General features: G+C 41.8%; 1 protein-coding gene across 3 annotated transcripts in view; it reads left to right on the top strand.

Annotated features, from left to right (window-relative positions):
• Positions 1 to 3,885: 3,885 nt before the first annotated feature.
• rad21b (RAD21 cohesin complex component b) overlaps positions 3,886 to 20,434 on the top strand; it is a 58,543-nt gene continuing 41,994 nt past the window's right edge. Inside the window, exon 1 of one of the 3 annotated variants that reach the window (XM_080193572.1) lies at positions 3,886 to 3,985. The gene's annotated coding sequence lies outside the window, so the exon portion shown is untranslated. Of the gene's footprint in view, positions 3,986 to 4,133; positions 4,269 to 20,434 lie in introns of those variants that run through there. The other 2 variants (XM_080193574.1, XM_080193573.1) reach the window with 2 other exon arrangements.

Genomic DNA, 20,434 nt, shown 5'->3' with positions numbered 1-20,434 from the left:
TAGACATAGTTTCTTGACACCTGCAAAAGTAGTTCTGAAAATATAAATAGGGAATCTGTACCTATGATGGGCAGAACAGATATTAAAGTAGAAATAAATGGACAAATTGCTAAACTACCATTGTTTATGGTTATTGGCAATTCCCAGCATGGTGGCACAGTGGTTAGCACTGCTGCTTCAGACCAGGGACCCAAGTTCAATTCCAGCTTTGGGTGACTGTGAGGAATTTGCATGCTCTCCCCACGTCTACATGGTTTCCTCCAGGTGCTCCGACTTCCTCCCATAGCCCAAAGGTGTGTGGGTTAGGTTGATTAGCCAAGCTAGGTTGCCCCTTAATGCCAGGGGAATTAGCAGGGTAAATATGTGTGGTTAGGAGGATAGGGCCTGGCTGGAATTGTTGTTGGTGTAGGCTCAATGGGCCAAATGGTTTCCTTATGCACTGTAAGGATTCTACGATTTAGTTGGCTAACCACGTCTGGTTAAACTGGGCAGAAGTACATAGCATCGCAATAGACAAAACTGGTCAGACAGCTATCGCAAAAAGAAACATGCCGTTATTTTCAAAAGAGATTTGGGAAGCGTGGTGGGAATTATCGTAAAATGTTATCAAAGCTTACTCAACGAACATTTCTGAAGGCCAGAATTGTGCTTATGCCATATAACCAAAGGTTGAGGCTAAGCTAGAGTGTCTCGTCTAGATAGAAGTCTTGGTACCTGTCCCCCATAGTGAATGGGCAACACCCATTGTTTCAGTGTTCAAGAAAGATAACTGTGGAAATTTCAAGGTTACTGTTAACACTGTGTTGCCTGCGAAACAATATCCACTTCCCAGATTGAGGATCTTTTTGCTAGCGCAGATAGCGGACAGAAATTCAGCAAAATAGACTTATGCCGGACATACGCACATTAATGAGAAGTCACAAAATTAACTTAGCATCACAATACATAAGGGCAGGTACAGATAATGTTCTTGGTCTTTTGCAAAAACTTCAGCTCCAGCCTTCTTTTGGATGGCCATGGACCAGATCCTGAGTGACTTGCCTGGAGTTCAGTGATGCATTTATGACATCTTGGTAACAAGCAAGACTGATGAGGATCGTCTTAAGAAATCCAATGCCACCCCATTAAGGCTCAAGGAATATGGCCAACAAGTTCACAAAGACTAATGTGTATTTTTTCAGCCCTCTGTGGAATATTTGGGATATGTTATTGATGCTGCTGGGCCTCATAAAGAACTTTCCAAGGTCAAGGCTATTGAGGATGCTCCAGCTCCTCGGAATATCAGCCAGCTTTGCTCATTCTTAGGGTTGCAGAATTATTGCAGGAGATTCATTTCATAGTTGACAACTCTGCTGAAACCCCTGCACGGGCTTGTGTTAGAACAAGCCTGGAAATGGACAGAAGCCTGTGAATCAAAAAGACGAAAGCAGCACTGACAGATTCCAAGGTACTGATGCACTTTGAACCCTGCTCATCTGTAGAACTTGCATATGATGCATTGCCTTATGGAGTTGGGCCTATTGTTTCAAACATAATGCCTTGTCAGGGATTTGCCTAACAGCAACAGAAAGAATTTAAAAAAGACTGAAAAGTAGAAATCTGCCAAGCAACAATAACAAGAATTCAGAAAGGCCTGACGTTTTTTTTGTTCATATATCCAATTCAATGTAACCAAAGTCCAATTCAGAGTCTCATCAAGTGAGACATTCCCGATCCAAGCTGACAAGACAGGACTCTCACCTCCTGTCTTGGGCTTGATTTACATGATCCAAACTGATTGGGAGAAGGCATTATACCTCATCTGAGGTTTGATCTGATTTGCATCTTAGGCAAAAGGCTGAGATGCTGCTTTTAAAAATAGCTTCAAATGAAGCCACAGATGTAATCTTATGACTTCAACCAAGTACAGCATGTCGATACTACACTTGATAAGCTTAGCAACAGTAAAATGAACCAGCATTTCCACAGGCAGGCAAGCCTCTGAAAGTTGATCAAGGCATTCCAAAGGCATGACAGCATCAAAAGATGATCATGTGTGAATTGCTCTAGCAGTAGGAACAGATTACTTAAATGACTAGTACAGAAACGTTAAGTTCCATAAGCAGGAAACACTTATCTAAATGACTGGGTGATTCAGGGCTACAGAAATGCCAAAAGATAAGAATTTGACACAGTCAACTCTCGAGTTTAAAATAACAAAGAGGAAACAGTAGAACTGTCCACTCCTTTCAGAAGCAGATAGGTGCATCCACACCTCACGGCCGGATGCCAGTCTGCAACACACAGCCAAGAGGTCCTCTAACATATTTTACTTCTCAGAGATGCCACAGTGTTGCACCAAAGTCTTACCGCTGAGGTATTGCAGAAAACCTTCACAAAGGCAGTTTAAATACCTTCATGGCACCGGGAAAAGACATTCCCTAGACTTGATCATCAGTCCTGTAATGTGTGATAACTGTAAGCTGGATTGGACTTATAGAATTACTTAATTTTGATGTAGCTTGGGAAAGGGAAGTCTTAATAAATTCAGGGATCATATCTATATTTTGGAACAAAGGGTACTTTCAATATAAATGGTGGGCTTGTTTAGTTATCCTGTACATGTGTCTTAAAGTATTGTCCTTTTTGTTGTGTATCTTTTCTTTTAAGTTAATAAATATTATTTAATGATTGGTTATATGACAACTGGACGGCCTCCTCACGGGGTTATAAGTGACTCGTCACAATATTCCAAAAGAAGCTATGTACCACTACAATCTGGTGTTTCAAATTGGGACACCCTCGCAGGTAACATCAGTATGGTTCATGACAGAAAATTGATGGATCTTGACCTTAAAATTGATGGATCTTGAGCTTAAAAAGCTTAATTTTGATAGTCCTATGGTGTGGAGAGGCCCATATTGTTCACTTCATGAACTTTTAAGTAAAGCAGAGTGTAAGTATGCTGAAATCGAATGCAAAGCACTGGGGATCATTTTTGGAATCTCATAATCCCTTGTTGTTTCTCCAATATGTTTTTTCACCTCCCCTCTGAACCTTCTGTATTCCTTTTGGTTATCAATTGTATTTTCTACCTGACACCTGTCATAGAATCACTACGTGCAGATGGACACCATTCGACCCATCAAATCTGCACCGACTCGCCAATAAAGCAGCTTACTCAGGCCCTGTACTCATAACCCCACATATTTACCCTACTAATCCTCCTCAAATACACATCATGGGACACGAAGGAGTAACTTAGCATGGCCAATCCACTTAACCTGCATATCTTTGGACTGTGGAAGGAAACCCATGCAGGCACGGGGAGAACTTGCAAACTCCACACAGACGTCACCCAAGGTTGGAATCGAACCTGACACTGAGGTAGCACCGTTAACCATTATACCACCATGTTGCCGCCATAAGAACACTTTGTCTTCTCTATCTTAATTTCTATCTGCTTGTTTTTATCCAGGGAGCTGTAAACTTGTTTGTCTTCCCTTTTCATTTTGAGGAAATATACCTTAATTGTGTCCAAATTGTTTCCTTTTTGAACCCATTGTTCGCTTAGTTTTTCCTGCCAACGTTTCATTCTAGTCTGTGCAGCCCAGCTCCTCTCTTGCCCAGCTGAAGTTTGATGATTTTTACTCCAGATTGCCCATCAGAATCATAAACCTTGCGATACAATAATCACTGACTTTATGGGGATGAAAAGATTTTCAAAAAGACCTCCATCACTCACTGATTAAAGACAATGGGGTGAAAGCACCCTGAGAAGGAGCCGGTTGTCCGCGCGCCGCTCCCGGTCCGGCTCGCTCTCGCTCTGTCGGTTGGACGGTAAACATCCGGTGCGTTTGAATAGTTTTGGGCGGGAAGCGGCTGCGGCGGCCGCCATCTTGTTTACAGCTTCTCTCTCTGTCTGTCTGTCCCGGGCGGGCAGTGTTTGTGTGCGGAGCCGGGGAGCGACATCAGCCACAGCACAGAAGTAAAGCTGCAGCCGACTGTAAGTCCAGGCCGTTGAACGCGCGACTGCATTCGTTAACGGGAGGGGGGGGTGGTGTTAGCCGGCTCTCGGTGGCTGCTGCACGGCTTTATTTATAGCCGGAGCGGTGGATGCGCACGTCAGCGCTGGGAGAGGAGGAGGAGGAGGAGGGGGTAAAGGGAATGAGGCCCCGGGCTCCGCTGCGGCCTTGCTCTTTACCGGACCTCCCCCCCTGATTAAAGAGGAGGATCGTCACCCCGACCCGCTCACGGGACGAGTGGAGGGCAGGTTTCTGGAGAAGTTGGTGAGAAAACTGCGGGGAAAAATGGCGAGAGGAGGAGTACGGGAGGGAAGCGGCCTATCCTCGGCCTCGAGTGACTAACTCGGCCGTTGTTGTCTGTCTGGGAGGCGGGAGGAACACGGAGGAAATTGCGGAGAGGCCGTGGGCCCTCGGCACGCTCCTTTCCTTTCAGTCCCTCGATCGCTTGGAGAATTGCTTCGGGCCCCGGACATCGCGGTTCCCCGCTGTTCTCGGCTTTTGCGTGCGGACTTTAACTGCAAAGCCAGGTTCTTTTGGGCCTATATGCAGCTTTTATCGGAATTGCACGCTTATAACTCCCAAGTGTTTTAATCCACTGCTTGGTGCTCCGTTTCTCTTCGCTCCTTTCTAAATTTCACCTGGGGCCTTTTATTTCTGCATATATTTGCAGCTTTCTCGCCTCATCCACCGCCTTGCAGAAATTCTGCGAGGCACTGACGCTTCATGTTTATCCCGCGCTTTAATCGATCTATTTCTGAACTCTGACAATGCATCACGAGCTCAAGTCAGTTGTTAGATAATCTTTTGTCCATTTTTTTTTGTAGTGAAAACCTCGTCCACGGTTTATATTGTATGTTGTCCTGTTAGTAATTGCTGAATTTGCAAAGTTTCTCATTGGTGGTCTGTCTAAATCTGAGACATGCGAGATTCCCCATTCTCTTGATAAATTGTTTTTGATCCCCCTCCTCCAGCATTAGAAAAATGTTTAGATCTCCTGTGTTCTGTACTCTGTCGCGGCTGTATTTCTCCAGTCTTTTAATGCGAGTGTATAGTCTTTTTGTATTGCAGTTTAATTTTGTGCTATGAAAAGAGGAGCATTTTGTTGTAAACTCTTCATTCTGTATCGTCACCACCGTCTAAATTGTCACATTTTAAAGTAGCTTGCATACACATTTTACTATTTTAAACTGGAAAAAATAATTTGATGAGGCCTCGCCATGTTGATGTGAAAACTTTGGATTTTTAATTGAATGCTTGACAATTTTGACCAATTAAAGTATTCGATGTGAGGCACTGGGTTTACCTTATAAAAGGAAATGCAGACGAGAACATTTTTTTTTGTGCAATATTAGTTGCTTAATGATGATTATCTAACCTATTTGTGGGTGGGAGAATGAAAATGTTGCTTGATAATAAGAGGAATAATTTCTGTTACTCTTTTCAAACAAATTTGTCTTAAAATGCAAAGGTTTTACAGGTAGATATTATAGACACATTAGAATAAGAGTTCTTGAATTTGAACATTCAGTAAAAGCACACAATATTAGGTGAAATCTACCACTTGTTAGAAATATTCAACATTATTTACATGACACAAAGCTGTAGGGCTGTAAGTAAATCTGTTACACTGGTATGCTTTGCATTGTTGTGAATGGTGATTGCAGTCCTGGAGAGGGTTTAGTGTGATCATGGATCTGCAATGACCTCCTAATTAGCGTGCTAATTTCAGTTTCTAGCCTTCAATTCTTATGTCATGGTGTAAGATAGTAATACAGGACTTAAAGTACAATTTAGACATCTGAATTATGGATGTATAATGTATGTGTCCACTGTGATAGTCTGGTACAGTAAGTAGTCGCTCAACACCAGGTTACAGTTCAATAGGTTTATTTGGTAGTACCAGCTTATGGAGCACTGCCCCTTCAGATGAGTGAAGAGTTCAGTTCACAAACAGCATATATAGACACAAACTCAATTACAAGATAATGGTTGGAATGTGAGTCTTAACAGAAATCAAGTCTTTGCAGGCGCAGATAATGCAGGTGGAGAGACGGTCAAGAACAGGTTAAAGAGGTGTGAATTGTCTCCAGCCAGGACAGTTAGTGAAACTTTGCAAACCCAGGCAAGATAGTGTGACATGAACCTAAGATCCCAATTGAGGCTGTCCTTGTGTGGAACCTAGCTATCAGTTTCTGCTCAGTGATTCTGCATTGTGTGCCAAGAAGGCCACCTTGGGGAACACTTACCCTGAGATCAGAGTCTGAATGCTCTTGACTGCTGGGACACTCCTGCCTAGTGATTATTGAGCGGTGTCCATTCATCCATTGTTGTAGCGTCTGCACGGTCTTGCTGATGCACCATGCCTCGGGACATCCTTTCCTGCAGCATATCAGGTAGGCAATGTTGGCCGAGCCATAAGAGTATGTATTGTGTATCTGGTGGATGGTGTTCTCGCGTGAGACGATGGCATCCATGTTGATGATCTGGCACGTCTTGCAGAGGTTGCTGTGGCAGGGTTGTGTAGTGCCGTGGTCACTGTTCTCCTGAAGGTTGGGTAGTTTGCATACAGTGGTCTGTTTGAGATTGTGCGGTTGTTTGAAGGCCAGTAGCGGAGGTATGGTGATGGTTTTGGTGAGATGTTTGTCTTTATTGATGACGTGTTGAAGACTCCAGAGAAGATGTCGTAGCTTCTCCATTCCAGGGGGGTACTGGACGACGAAGGGTACTCTGTCCACCGTGTCCATGTTTGTCTTCTGTGGACGTCTGTGTGTTTTTTCACTGTGGCATGTTGGAACTGTCGATTGATGAGTTGAGCACCATATCCTGTTCTTACGGCGTCTTTCACCGTCTGTAGATGTCTGTTGCAATCTTCCTCAAGATGATGCTGAAAGATGCCCTTGTAAGAACAGGATATGACGCTCAACTCATCAATTGACAGTTTTGACGTGCCACAGTGAAAAACCACACAGACCTCCTCAGAAGACAAACGCGGGACACAGCGGACAGAGTACCGTTCATCGTCCAGTACTTCCCCAGAGTGGAGAAGCTATGGCATCTTCCCCGGAGCCTTCAACATGTCATCGATGAAGACGAACATTTAGCCAAGGCCATCACACCTCCACTACTTGTCTTCAAACAAACGCGCAACCTCAAACAGACCACTGTACGCAGCAAACTACCCAGCCTTCAGGAGAACAGAGATCACGGCATCACACAACCATGCCACTGCAACCTCTGAGACATACCGGATCATCAACACTGATGCCATCATCTCACATGAGAACACCATCCACCAGGTACACGGTACGTACTGTTGCAACTTGGCCTGATACGCTGCAGGAAACAATGTCCTGAGGCATGGCACATCGGTGAGACCAAGCAGACGCTATGACATTGGATGAACGGACACCGCTCAACAATCTCCAAGGCGGACTTCCTGACACACGACAACAAAGAATCGCTGAGCAGAAACTGATAGCCAAGCTTCCGCGCACATGAGGACGACCTCAACCGGGATCTTGGATTCATGTCATCCTATCTGTAAGTCCCACAACTTTGCCTGGGTTTGCAAAGTCTCACTAACTGACCTGACTCGAGACAGTTCACACCCCTTTAATCGGTGCTTAACCCTCTCTCCACTTGCATTGTCAGCGACTGTAAAGACTTGATTACCTGTTAAGATTCGCATTCCAACCATTATCTTGTAATTGAGTTTGTGTCTACATATGTCCTGTTTGTGAACTGAATTCTTGACTCGTCTATTGAAGGGGTAACGCTCTGAAAGCTCATGCTACCAAATAAACCTGTTGAACTTTAACTTGGTATCGTGAGAATACTTACTGTACTTAACCCAGTTGAATGCTGGCAACTCCACATCATAATCTGGCAGTAGATTTATACAATTGATTTATTAGTGTTCCACAATATCTATCTTACAAATGTGTTCCAGGAGCATTTTAACAATACAAACCCAAAGATCAAACATTTTGTGGAAAACTAGCCTTTGATTTTGCTTATCTGCTGATCATGGGGATAGAAACATTCATGACAAATGAAGAAGGCACTCAGAACATACAACATCTGCCAAGCTGTGTTGATTCAATGTTATTGCAGTTACACAGTTCTTGAGGCTTTTGCATGTTTGGTTGATGCTTTATAACTACAATGCTTAAAAAAAATATATTTTTTTAAGAGCTTCCATCTCACTGAGGAGGCTTCATGCCATCCACGTCCAGCAACTTGTTCTGAAAACTCTGCTCACATTTTTGACAGCAGTGACAAATTCTGTAACATTATAAAATAAGTCAAATAATTCCATTTAAAAAAAAATCCTGGATCTGGAACTCTTTCCCTTGGGACGTAACCTGTCTATGCACCAAATGTTATTGAATTCCACCCTTTAGAACAAAAAAACAATGCAGCACAGGAACAGGCCACTCAGCCCACCAACTATCCCTCTGCTGACCTTCCATTCATGTGTCTATCAAGATTGAATGTTGCTAATGCACATGCTTCTGCCACCCTCTGTGATAAATGTTCCCTGCATGTTTCCCCTAAACTTACCACATCTCACCTTAAATCTGTGTCCTTTTTGTGGTTGACTCTCCCACCCAGGGAAAAGCCTCTGACTATCCACCCTGTCTGCGCCTCATAATTTTATAGACTTCTATCACGTTGCCCTCAGCCTCTGATTTTCCAGTGAAAACAATCTGAGATTATCCAACCTCTTGTATCGAAAACCCTCCAGACCAGGCAATATCTTGGTAGACCTACTTTTGAAGCCTCTCCAAAGCATCCATATCCTTCTGGTAGTTTGGCAGTCAGACCAGCATACAATATTCCAAATGCAGCCTAACTAAAGTTTTAAAGAACTTTTTATACTTGATGCCCTGACCATTGAAGGCAAGCGTGCTGTATGCCTTCTTGACTACCTTACCCATCTATGTTGCCACTTTCAGAGATCTGTGGACCTGTACACCCATGTTCCTCTGTATGTCAATGCTCTTCGGGTTCTGCCATTCACTGTATAATTTGCACCTGAATTTCATCTTCCAAAATGCATCACCTCGCATTTGTCTGCATTAAACTCCATCTGCCATTTCTGTGCCCAAGTCTGCAATCTGTCTATATCCTTTGACAATCCTCATCACTGTCTGCAATTCTGCCAACTTCTGTCATCTGCAAACTTACTAATCACACCACCTACATAAGGTCCTAGCACTGATCCCTTTGGAACAGCACTAATTACTGATCTCCATTTTGAGAAGCACCCTTCCACAGCTACTCTGTCTTTTATGACCAAGCCAGTTCTGTATCTATCTAGCCAGCACACCCCAGATCCCATGAGACTTTACATTTTGTACCAGCCTGCCATGAGGGACCTTGTCACATGCCTTCCTAAAGTCCATGTAGACAACACCCACTGCCTTTCCCTGATCAATCATTCTTGTCAATCAAGTTACTGAGACACGACCTATGCTGCACAAAACCATGTTGTCTATTTCTAACAAGTTCATTCACTTCCAAATGCAAATAAATCTTGTCTCAGGATATTCTCCAACAGCTTCCCCATCACGGACGTCAGGCTCGTCGGCCTGTAATTACCTAGATATCTTTGTTTTCCTTCTTAAGAAATGACATTGGCCATTCTCCAATCCTCTGGAATCATGCCTGTGGCCAAAGAGGATGCAGAGATCGTGGTTAAGGCCCCAGCTAATCCCTCCCATGCAACCTGGATAGATCCCATCAGACCAAGGGACTTATCTACCTTAACGCATTTTAGTTTTCGGAAGATGTAATTTACAAACAGGTGAACAAGTGGGACAAAACTCATTAGCTTTGACTACTTTCAGAAGTAGAGGTAAAAATATAACTTGTACATGGTGATCATATTAATGTAAATCGTATATGGTTACTACAGTAAGATTTAATTTTGTACTGTAATTTGGAAGGAGCGAAGTTGATGTAACATTACCTGTTTTTATTCCCATACTTCATGCTATCATATCCAGAGTTCTGTACCATTTGATATGTTTTATGAATTGTCTTTGTAGTTTCCATTTGTTGTAAGAAAGAGATTTGTGCCACCAGTGCATTTTATTTTTTTAAATTCGTAGATTTCTTGGGTTTTTGATTCTGCAGACTGTTATAATCCAGGTCAGAAACTCCAAGGTGCTTTATGGAGTCAGCCTGGATCATAAGTTTTGCACTTTGAGCTTTGGCATGGGTAAGCATAAGATGATTCAAATGACCCACGAGGGAACTTTTATTAAATAGTTTATTTACGAATACAGTTAATGTGGAAAGAACATTAGCAATAACTTTTACCAATTACAAACAAGAATGAAAACAATCATTATAAACATCTTTAGTTAAAAAAAATTGTTCCAACACCAACTACCCCTACAAACATACACGTCCATTCCAGACTTAATACAGTAAGCAAGTACGCTCATGTGATGTGGAGCTCGCAGCTTTCCAAACGCCTCTGGTTTACTGCTTTGGATAGTGAGTTGAAAACACTGACGCTTTCTGACCCTGATACTTTCAGCACAGTTCAAGAGACAGAGGCACTCCTTGCTTCTAGTTACTAGCTAACCAGACACCAAGAGCTAAATATCTCCATGCACGGGAGAGACACAAACACTGTTTTCAGTCTGGAGTTTAGGCAGCTTCTAACAAACTGAAAGTAAAACCTTGGATTTCTCTGTGACGTCATAATCAGCTGGATCCTTCAATCAGTCTTCCTCCAACAATTCAAAAGATTCATAAACTCCAGAACACTGCATTAGGCCCAAATTTAAAAATAAACATTGCTGCAAATGAAGGACAGACAGCTGGGTGCCTGTTTATAACTGCAGAGAACATGCTTAAAATACATTTTTAAAGGCACAGTAGCGTCACAAAACCTGAATTGATTTTGAATGAGAACATTCCTACCACTTAACTTTGTAAGCGATTGTCTTTAAGTTCATTTGGTTTGAATCGAGTTTGAAAATTGTATTTTTCAAAAATACTTGTGAAAACATAATTTTTATAAATATCTAGTGAAGAGTTACAATCTTTTAATTTAATACGGTGTACCTAAACAATTGGATGGCCATAGAGTAATTTTAGGCTACTTTATAACGCTTTATATACTTTGGCTGCATTTTTCGAGACCAAGTTGTTTAAAGTGAGCAGTATTTCAAGGGTCCGTTAATTTCGTGGGTAGGAGAGGGATCCTGTATCTTTCTGGACTTCGTTTTGACTGGATAGAACAGCCTGGACTACCTCCGTAAGTTTAAGAATATATTAACTTATTCCATTTGTCTCCTGCCAATTCAAGATAGTGGCAAAGATGGCCACGAGTATTTGTCTGAGCATGAGCACTTCTCTGCATGTGCACAAAAAAACACTGATGGATTTTGTCCTTCCATTTCAAGTTGTCAAGGACTATTAAATTATAAAATGCCAATGAATTGAGTACTGAAGTCATACAGAGAAGAAATTGGAAAATAACGGGTCCACAGTGATTAGCTTACAGAAAGAATGACCTATAAACAGAAATGTCTGGACTGAATGAGCAAGTCTTGCAGCATTTGTGTAGATTAAAGCTCAGGTTAACAGGTCAGAACACTGAGCCTTGTCTAGAACTGAAAGAGATAAATCTTAGATCCTCAACCAAAGATATTTGCCATTTACTTTACTTCTATCCAGGCCACTGTCGACATCAAAATAATATGGCTAATCCGTTGCTGCTAATGATTTCATGGAGTAAATGCATGCACCAAATTGGCAGAAAATGTGGCCTAATTTAATAGAGAAGTGACCATGTCTTCCTCCAGCTAATTTTTTGGCATCACCGTGAAAATTTTAAGTGAATTCTTTTGATCAGTTGCTATAGTCAAACATTTGGATTTGATCTAATGTGAATTGAAGCAAAATTGTATTTTTAACATTAAGTTTGCAAAACTGCAATACATCAGAAATTAGTTAATTGAGATCTCCTAGAAGTTTATTACTTAATCTTTAAGCTGCTTATTTTTTAATGTGTATCTCCTCAGTGCTTTTTGCATGTTTGTTCTGTGAAGTTTGTAGCTGGATTAATTCATCAACTGTGCAAAGGATTTACCATCATTTCCATCTGTACTGTTGAATTTCCATATATATATATATATACATATATATACTCTGCATTTCCAGTGCTAGAATAATCAGTTAAGTTAACATTGAGTTTTTTTTAAAAAGCAGTTTAATTCTTTTTAAAAATCACAGTGACCAAAAGCTGGAGGAGCAATGCACTACACTTCTGAAAATTAATACTCCGTGCCACAAAAGTTGTTTGACCGTAGTTAAAATGTATCATACTGATGAAAGGTTAATTGCACTGGAATGGACAAGCCTGAACCTTTTCTGGTCTGGCTAATTGATATCTGAGCTAAATACAGCAATTAATGGCTAGTCTTTGGTATCATGCAGTTTTTGAAGGTGCAGGACTTAGTGGACAGCAACCTCTTCATTTCCATGTTAATGTGCATGTGCAGTTGCTGAAAATAGCCATACCCCATCATCTAAGTCATTGATATAAATTGTAAATAGTTGAGGTCTCAGAACTGATCCCTGTGACACTCTTGTTGACCAGGAAAAAAACACTGCTTATTCTGTTTCCATGTTAGCTAACCAATCCTCTATCCATCCTAATAGGTTAACCACGTACATCACGAGCTCTTATTTTGTCTAGTAACCTTTGATGTGGCATCTTGTCAAATATCTTCTGAAATCTTAAATGCACCAGACCCATATGATCCCCTTTGTCCATGTTACTTCCTCAAAGAACTCTAATAAATTAGTCTACTAATAGAGTTCCTTGTCACAAAACTATATTGATCCTGCCTGATTGTATTGATATTTTCTGAATGCCCTGCTACATGCAAACATTTACAAACTTGTACATCCTTCCCAACTAGTATAGGCATATTCTAAAATTTGTTTAACTGTTTGAAGGGATATTTTGAGTTCAGTGAATATATCCTCGAAGACATGTTGCATTTTACCCCAAAGATATAAAATGCGAAATTCATTTGCGTTTAATAGTACACTGGAGTTCTACAACCCTTTCTTCTCCATGGAGGAGGATAAGAACATAAGAACATCAGAAATAGGAGCAGGAGTAGGCCATCTAGCCCCTCGAGCCTGCCCCGCCATTCAATAAGATCATGGCTGATCTGTCGTGGCTCAGTTCCACATTCCCGCCCTCTCCCCATAACCCTTAATCCCCTCTCTTATCAAAAACCCATCAACCCGTGTCTTAAAAATATTTAGCGAGGTAGTCTCCACCACTTCAACGGGCAGAGAATTCCAGAGATTCACCACCCTTTGAGTGAAGAAGTTCCTCCTCAACTCCGTTCTAAACCGCCCCCCCTTTATCTTGAGGCTGTGCCCCCTAGTCCTATTATCCTTTCTGAGCGGGAAGAGTCTCTCCACCTCTTAGTTTCCTACTTCGTCTCTTTCCCGTCTTAAATGGAAGAGTTGCATTCTCTATTTTTCAATCTGATGGGACCTTTCCAGAATTTAGGGAATTTTGGCAAATTAAATCCAAGGCCTTTACTATCTCAGTAGTTACCAGAGGATGAAATCCATCAGGACCTGAGGTCTGGTCAGTTTTTAGTTTGAATGATTTTTCTCAGTAATCTTTTCCTGGTAATTGTTTTATGTTCCTTTCTCCCTTTCACCTCTTTGTGCACACTTATTTCTGGGATGTTATTTGATCACCTAAGTGAAAACAAATGAAAAATATCTGTTCAATTCACTTGCAATTTTCTTATTTTCTATTATTAATTTCCCAGATTTTCTCTGTAGAGCACCGTTGTTCATTCCCTTTTTCCTTTGTAAATACCTGTGGAAACTCGTGATTATCAATTTTCATATTCTTCATTTAGATTTTAAAGCACTAGTCTTAGACCCATAGTTCTCACCCTGAAACTGAATTGGAATTTAATCGTTAGTAACATTCAAGGCTCCTTTATGATGAGGTCATTCATTAATTCTGTCTCATTGCACATTGCGGAGATGCTGGCATTGGACTGAGATTAACACAGTAAGAAATGTCTCGACACCAGGTTAAAGTCCAACCGGTTTATTTGGTAGCACTAGCCACTAACTTTTGGAGCGCTGACCTTTCATCGGGTGGATTATACACTTTGTAAATTGAGTTTGTGTCCTTATATGCCCTGTTTGTGAACAGAACTCCCACTTGCCTGATGAAGGGGCAGCGCTACGAAAGCTAGTGGGTTGTGCTACCAAATAAATCTGTTGAACTTTAACCTGGTGTTGTGAGACGTCTTACTGTCATTGCGCATTACCAGGCCTAGCATAGCCTGTTGACTGGTTGGCGTTAGAACACGCTGCTCTATGAAAAAGGCTAGTAAACATTTCATCAACTCATCTTTTAAGTTCTTTGGAGACCAAAGTCCCTGCTAAGATGCACTTGTGTCTGGCCTCAAAGCAACGTGAAATATTATGCAGATTCAGTACTGGGTTAATTTAAAGTACACATATAGGAATAGCTGGCTGTACACAGTAATAACATTTTGCAGGAGATGTTGTTGGAGACCACCTGAAGTTGCCTCCATGGTTTTCTGAAGTATACCCAAAGCAGAGGTCATACCAAAATGTAAACTTTTTTAACAGCAAAGTCCTCTCTTTATTTTTGTTGCCACACTGACTTCCTTGAGCAAGGTCCAATAGCAAGTAGATATGTAGAAAATTGGCCATTGCTGAGTTCAAGAAATACCCTGCAGCTGTGCAGAGAATACTCACGATCACTGATTTGATGGATGCCACCAATTGTTGCACCATTGTAAAATTTTATTACACGGTTTGTTTTTCTCCCAGTCTCAGTTGTGCCCCAGCTCCATTTAATCCAATTCTGCTGACATTTTCTCCTTTGGTGCACATGGTACTACTGTATGCTTAATTGCTTGGTTTTTGGCCTGCCTTTGATGTATGGTGCCAAATTAGCAAGATGCAAGTGCTATGTACATATATCCATTGTAAGGCTTATAAAATGGCTTGACAAGGGAGGACAGGAAGAGCTTAACTGTAATGTAATTTACAAAATTGGACAATTCGAGTGATAATTTTTTGTGCAATCAGCTGTTTTTCTTTCCTGTCGATGTAATGGTGTCCAGTATAGGCGACAACAATGCTTTGTTATAATCCTAAGGAAGAGTGTAAAATCCACTGCAGTTTGAGTACAAGATTCCTTTTTTTTTCAGAATGCTTGTCACTTTATTTGATTTCTTCACACAAACTCACCAACCATACGTACAGGATTGGTAAACAATGTAGATTCTTTCATTTGGAGACCAGTTCTAACGTATACAAGTCACACGAGAGCTCGGCAAATGCATCCAACCTTGGAATTCAATACGCACAAAACAGCCAGCTGGTCATAAGCATGTTTTACATCACTGCTCCAGCGATGACATATTTACACTTGGTTGCATATTCTCTGAAAGCAATATCACTTGAAAGGAACAGTATGTAATTTATTTGTTTGCTCAGTACTCAACTTGATATTCTATTTATTCACTAAAACAATGTAGGGATATTTTTTAAACATTATTTCAATTCATTGCTTCATGCCACAGGGTGAAAACCATACACTTGTTTTAATTAAGAAATTTGAGACAGATGGTGCATCTTTTTGAAATTAAAGCCTTGGGTTAAAATATCAGACATAATCTTCAAGCTTAGAGTACAAAGGATTTACTGTTATCAGAAATGCTTAACTGCAACTAATCTTACTTGATCAAGTATAGTGGTTCTTAAACATTAAGTCTTAATGTGATGGCCAACGCACAACATTAAAATATTATGCATTAGCCATCACTTTCTTTCCCTGTAACTACAATGCTTTGTGTGACATTTACCAATCAAAATGTTCTTTGCTTAAAACCTGCCCCTGCCATCCCCGGGCCTGGGAAGATCTTAATTTTTGTCATCTGCACACCCAGACTTGAAGATGTTTTAAAAAAACGATAACTATGGATTGAGAGCATGTATGAATGTGAATGGCCAGAATTAGTTTTGATCTGGTGATTCGCTGACCAATTAAGCCAGTGGTCACTCACTGTCAAGGCTGCAGTTGAAAAGTAGTTGGTTACGTGGACTAGTGTCCCAGTAAGTTTTCTCCTTGTAACAAGGAGAAAAGCACACCGAGGGATTAGGCCAAATCAACCCCAGGAGAAATGGAGAAAAGTGAAGTCAGACTGACAACATAATTAACACAGAGAAAGAGGGGCACAAAACCCAAGGCATTTAAAACAAGTACATAGGTCAAATATCTGTATAACTCATTTCACCTGTTTAGCTTTTTAACATCTGATAGTTGAAGAATTGGGGACAAAAGTGTCAGGAAAAGATCGTCACATAAAAAGTAAAAGAACTGATTGGGAGGTTTTTCCAAATAATTCACAATCTTTGAGTCTATTTATGGTAAGTTTAGACTTAATAAAAAGCAACCAACTAAAAGCTACATACTTGAAGCTAAGGTGGTAGAGCAGGCTGTATGTCTGGAATGCAGAGCGTGGGAGTTGGTGGATAGACTTGAGTGAACACCTGCAGTAGATGTCTGTCTCAAATCTCTGGTTCAAAATAATTTAAATAAGAGTGTGAGTTGGATACACTCATACATGGAAGGGGGAAGACGGTATAGAATATGGACATTGCTCCAGGCGGCTCGTCGAAAGCTACAAGTCCAGAACGGCGTCAGTGTCACCAATTGTATACAAATTATGAAGAATCTAGATGAGATGGAGAACAAAGAACTACAGACTGGTCCTACCTAACTGTTATGTTGTAACTGTCTGAAAGAAAACCAAAATGGACCATGCAGCAGGAAACTATTCTGAGCAAAGAGGAGAGAAAGCCTAACGTAACAGTAGGTAACTCAGTTACTAGAGGAACAGGCGGCATCCTTTGTAAACAGAATTTTGAGTCCCCTATTATTTGTTCATCAATTGGCGTCAGGGAGAAGAACACATCAAACTGGCTTGAAAGAATACTAAAGAGGGAGGGTGCAGTTGCAATTTTTATGGTCAATATTGGGACCAGAAACATGAAGAGTAGGAAGGTTTTCCTGGTTGGAAAAATATAGGAACTAAATTAAAGGGTAGGATCTCGAGGATTATAATATTCAGATTATCACCGTGAGCCATATGCAAATTGTCAGTGGGATAAGTAAATTAAGGTGGTGTGATGTGGCTTGAATGGTGTGGCAAAGAGGATTCTCTTTCATTGGATAATGGCTCCAGAACTGGGACAGGAAGGAATTGTATCATTGGGATGGACTCCATCTGAACCAGGAATTGAATGAAAAGAATAAATACTGGGCTTGGGGGTGAATGGTCATAAGGGCTAATTTGTAAAGTAGGTGGGCCTGTGGGAAAACATTGGAAAAGGTGGCATTGATAATAATTCAAAAATATAAACAGAGAAGAATGTGGAATGAGGATCAGAAATTGTGCTTTAGGCACTGCAAGAGAAGGGAAAATTAAAGGTTGTAAATTAGGTCAGGAGAGATTAAAAGGAAACACTGCAGAAGGATAGGTTTTAGACAGTGCTTCTCAGTTTATCTCCAATGCAGCCCCATTTTAAAACTTGAAAATTAATATGATGAGATGCCAGAAGAGCAATAAAACAACAAATAACATTCAATAATTATTAAAGGTTACAGTTTATAAATCAATACATAATACAGCATATAAAGATGAAAATTCTGGGTCCTCTGACTGGGCTGTCTTTAGTTACTAAATCCATCTGTGCTTTCATTGCCACCACCATGAGAAGCTGCTCCAGAAACCTCTAATGTATTAATCAGAGATTTGGTTGCGTACTACACACCTGATCGGAGATGCCACAACCATTCACACTATCCAACATTGGAAATATGTTCACTTCCTATTGTTGAGATAATGCAATGGGGTGGGAGATTAATGCGATTTTATTGCTTCTGCCTCAATTGGGGTTGTAACCCACAGTTTGGAAACTGTTCTGTTTATATATGTGGCCCAAATTAGTTTTCTTTATACATCACAAGGACTACAAACACAAATTGAATCTAACTTAAAAGATACTGTATAACATGGTAGCCAATATAGACAGTAAGAAGTCACTCAACACCAGGCTGAAGTCCAGCAGGTTTATTTGGCAGCACGAGCTTTCGGAGTCTCCGGCTCCTTCATCAGGTGAGTGGGTGTTGTGTTCACAAACAGGGCATACACAGACACAAACTCAATTTACAAGATACTGGTTGGAATGCAAGTCTTTGCAGGTAACCGGGTCTTAAAGGCACAGATAATGTGGGTGGAGAGAGGGTCAAGCACAGGTTAAAGAGATGTGTGTTGTCTCCAGCTAGGACAGTTGGTGAGATTTTGCAACCCCAGGCAAGTTACGGGGGTTACAGATAGTGTAACGTGAACCCAAGATCCCAGTTGAGGTCGTTCTCATGTGTGCGGAACTTGGCTATCAGTTTCAGTTCAACAACATTGTCGTATGTTGAAGGCCGCCTTGGAGAACGCTTACCCGAAGAGGCTGAATGCCCACGACTGTTGAAGTGTTCCCCGACTGGAAGGGAACACTCCTGCCGAGTGACTTGAGCAATGTTCATTCATCTGTCGTTGTGGCGTCTGCATGGTCTCCCCAATGTACTGTGGGGTGTATCTGGTAGACAATGTTGGACAGATTGCAGGAGTATGTGCCGTGTACCTGGTGGATAGTGTTCTCACGCGAGATGATGACATCAACAAGTTCCATCCCATGATCAGACTCACTATGAACTACTCTCCGGAATTGGTTGCATTCTTAGACACGCACATCTCCATCAATGCCAATCTTCAATGTACCGCAAGCCCATGGATAACCTCACGAAGCTCCACTTCTCCAGCTTCCACCTTAAGCACATAAGAACATAAGAAATAGGAGCAGGAGTAGGCCATCTAGCCCTTCGAGCCTGCCCCGCCATTCAGTAAGGTCATGGCTGATCTGACGTGGCTCAGTTCCACTCCTGCCTTCTCCCTATAACCCTTAATCCCCTTGCCTATCAAAAACCTATCTACCCGCGTCTTAAATATATTTAGTGAGGCAGCCTCCACCACTTCAACGGGCAGAGAATTCCAGAGATTCACCACCCTTTGAGTGAAGAAGTTCCTCCTCAACTCCATTCTAAACTGCCCCCCCCCAATCTTGAGGCTGTGCCCTCTAGTCCTGCTTTCCTTTCTGAGCGGGAAGAGCCGCTCCACCTCTATCCTATCCATCCCATTCATCATCTTATACATCTCAATGAGATCTCCCCTCATTCTTCTAAACTGTAACAAGTACAAGCCTAGTTTATTCAGCCTCTCCTCATAGCTCAACTCCGGTATCAGCCTAGTGAACCTCCTCTGCACTCCCTCCAAGGCCAAAACATCCCTGAGTAAGTGCGGCGACCAAAACTGCACACAGTACTCCAGCTGCAGCCTCACCAGTGCCCTGTACGGTTGCAGCAAGACCTCCCTACTTTTATATTCAATCCCCCTCGCTATGAAGGCCAGCATTCCATTCGCCTTCCTGACCACCTGCTGCACCTGCAGGCTGGGTTTTTGCGACTCATGCACGAGGACCTCGAGGTCCCTCTGCACCGCAGCATGCTGCAGTTTTTCGCCCTGTAAGTAGTAGTCCTTCCTACCATTATTCCTACCAAAGTGGACAACTTCACACTTGCCAACATTAAATTCCATTTGCCAGTTCCTGGCCCATTCGCCCAGCCGATCTAGATCCCTCTGCAGACTTTCCACACCCTCTGCACAATTTGCTGTTCCACCAATCTTGGTGTCATCAGCAAATTTCGACACCATACACTCGGTTCCCTCCTCCAGATCATTAAGGAAGCCATCCCTACAGACAAGCCCTCTGAATACACAGGATCTGCTCAGATGAGGAGGATTGCAACAGACACCTCCAGATGCTGAAAGACACCCTCCTAAGAACAGGGTATGGCGCTCAACTCACTGATCAACAGTTCTGATGTGCCACAGCGAAAAACCACACCAACCTAAGAAGACCGAACGTGGGACATGACGAACAGAGTACCCTTCGTCGTCCAGTATTTCCCCGGAGCGGAGAAGCTATGACATCTCGAGCCTTCAACATGTCGTGAGGGGGGTGGGGGTGTTACACATCTCACCAAGTGTCCTGGCTAGAGACAATACACATCTCTTTAACCTGTGCTTGGCCCTCATTGCGCTCACGTTATCTGAACCTTTAAGACTTGATTACCGGTAAAGACTTGCATTCCAACCATTCTCTTGTAAATTGAGTCTGTGTCTGTATGTGCCCTATTTGTGAAATAAGAAGTCTCTCAACTCCAGGTTATAGTCCAAGGTTTAGTTTGGTTTATTCTGTTATTT

Source organism: Carcharhinus amblyrhynchos, chromosome 8 (genome assembly GCF_965287045.1).
Source record: "Carcharhinus amblyrhynchos chromosome 8, sCarAmb.v2.hapA, whole genome shotgun sequence".
NCBI classification, from domain to species: Eukaryota; Metazoa; Chordata; class Chondrichthyes; order Carcharhiniformes; family Carcharhinidae; genus Carcharhinus; species Carcharhinus amblyrhynchos.
Note: the sequence above shows the minus strand (reverse complement) of the source record. Positions and strands in the feature narration are given on the sequence as shown.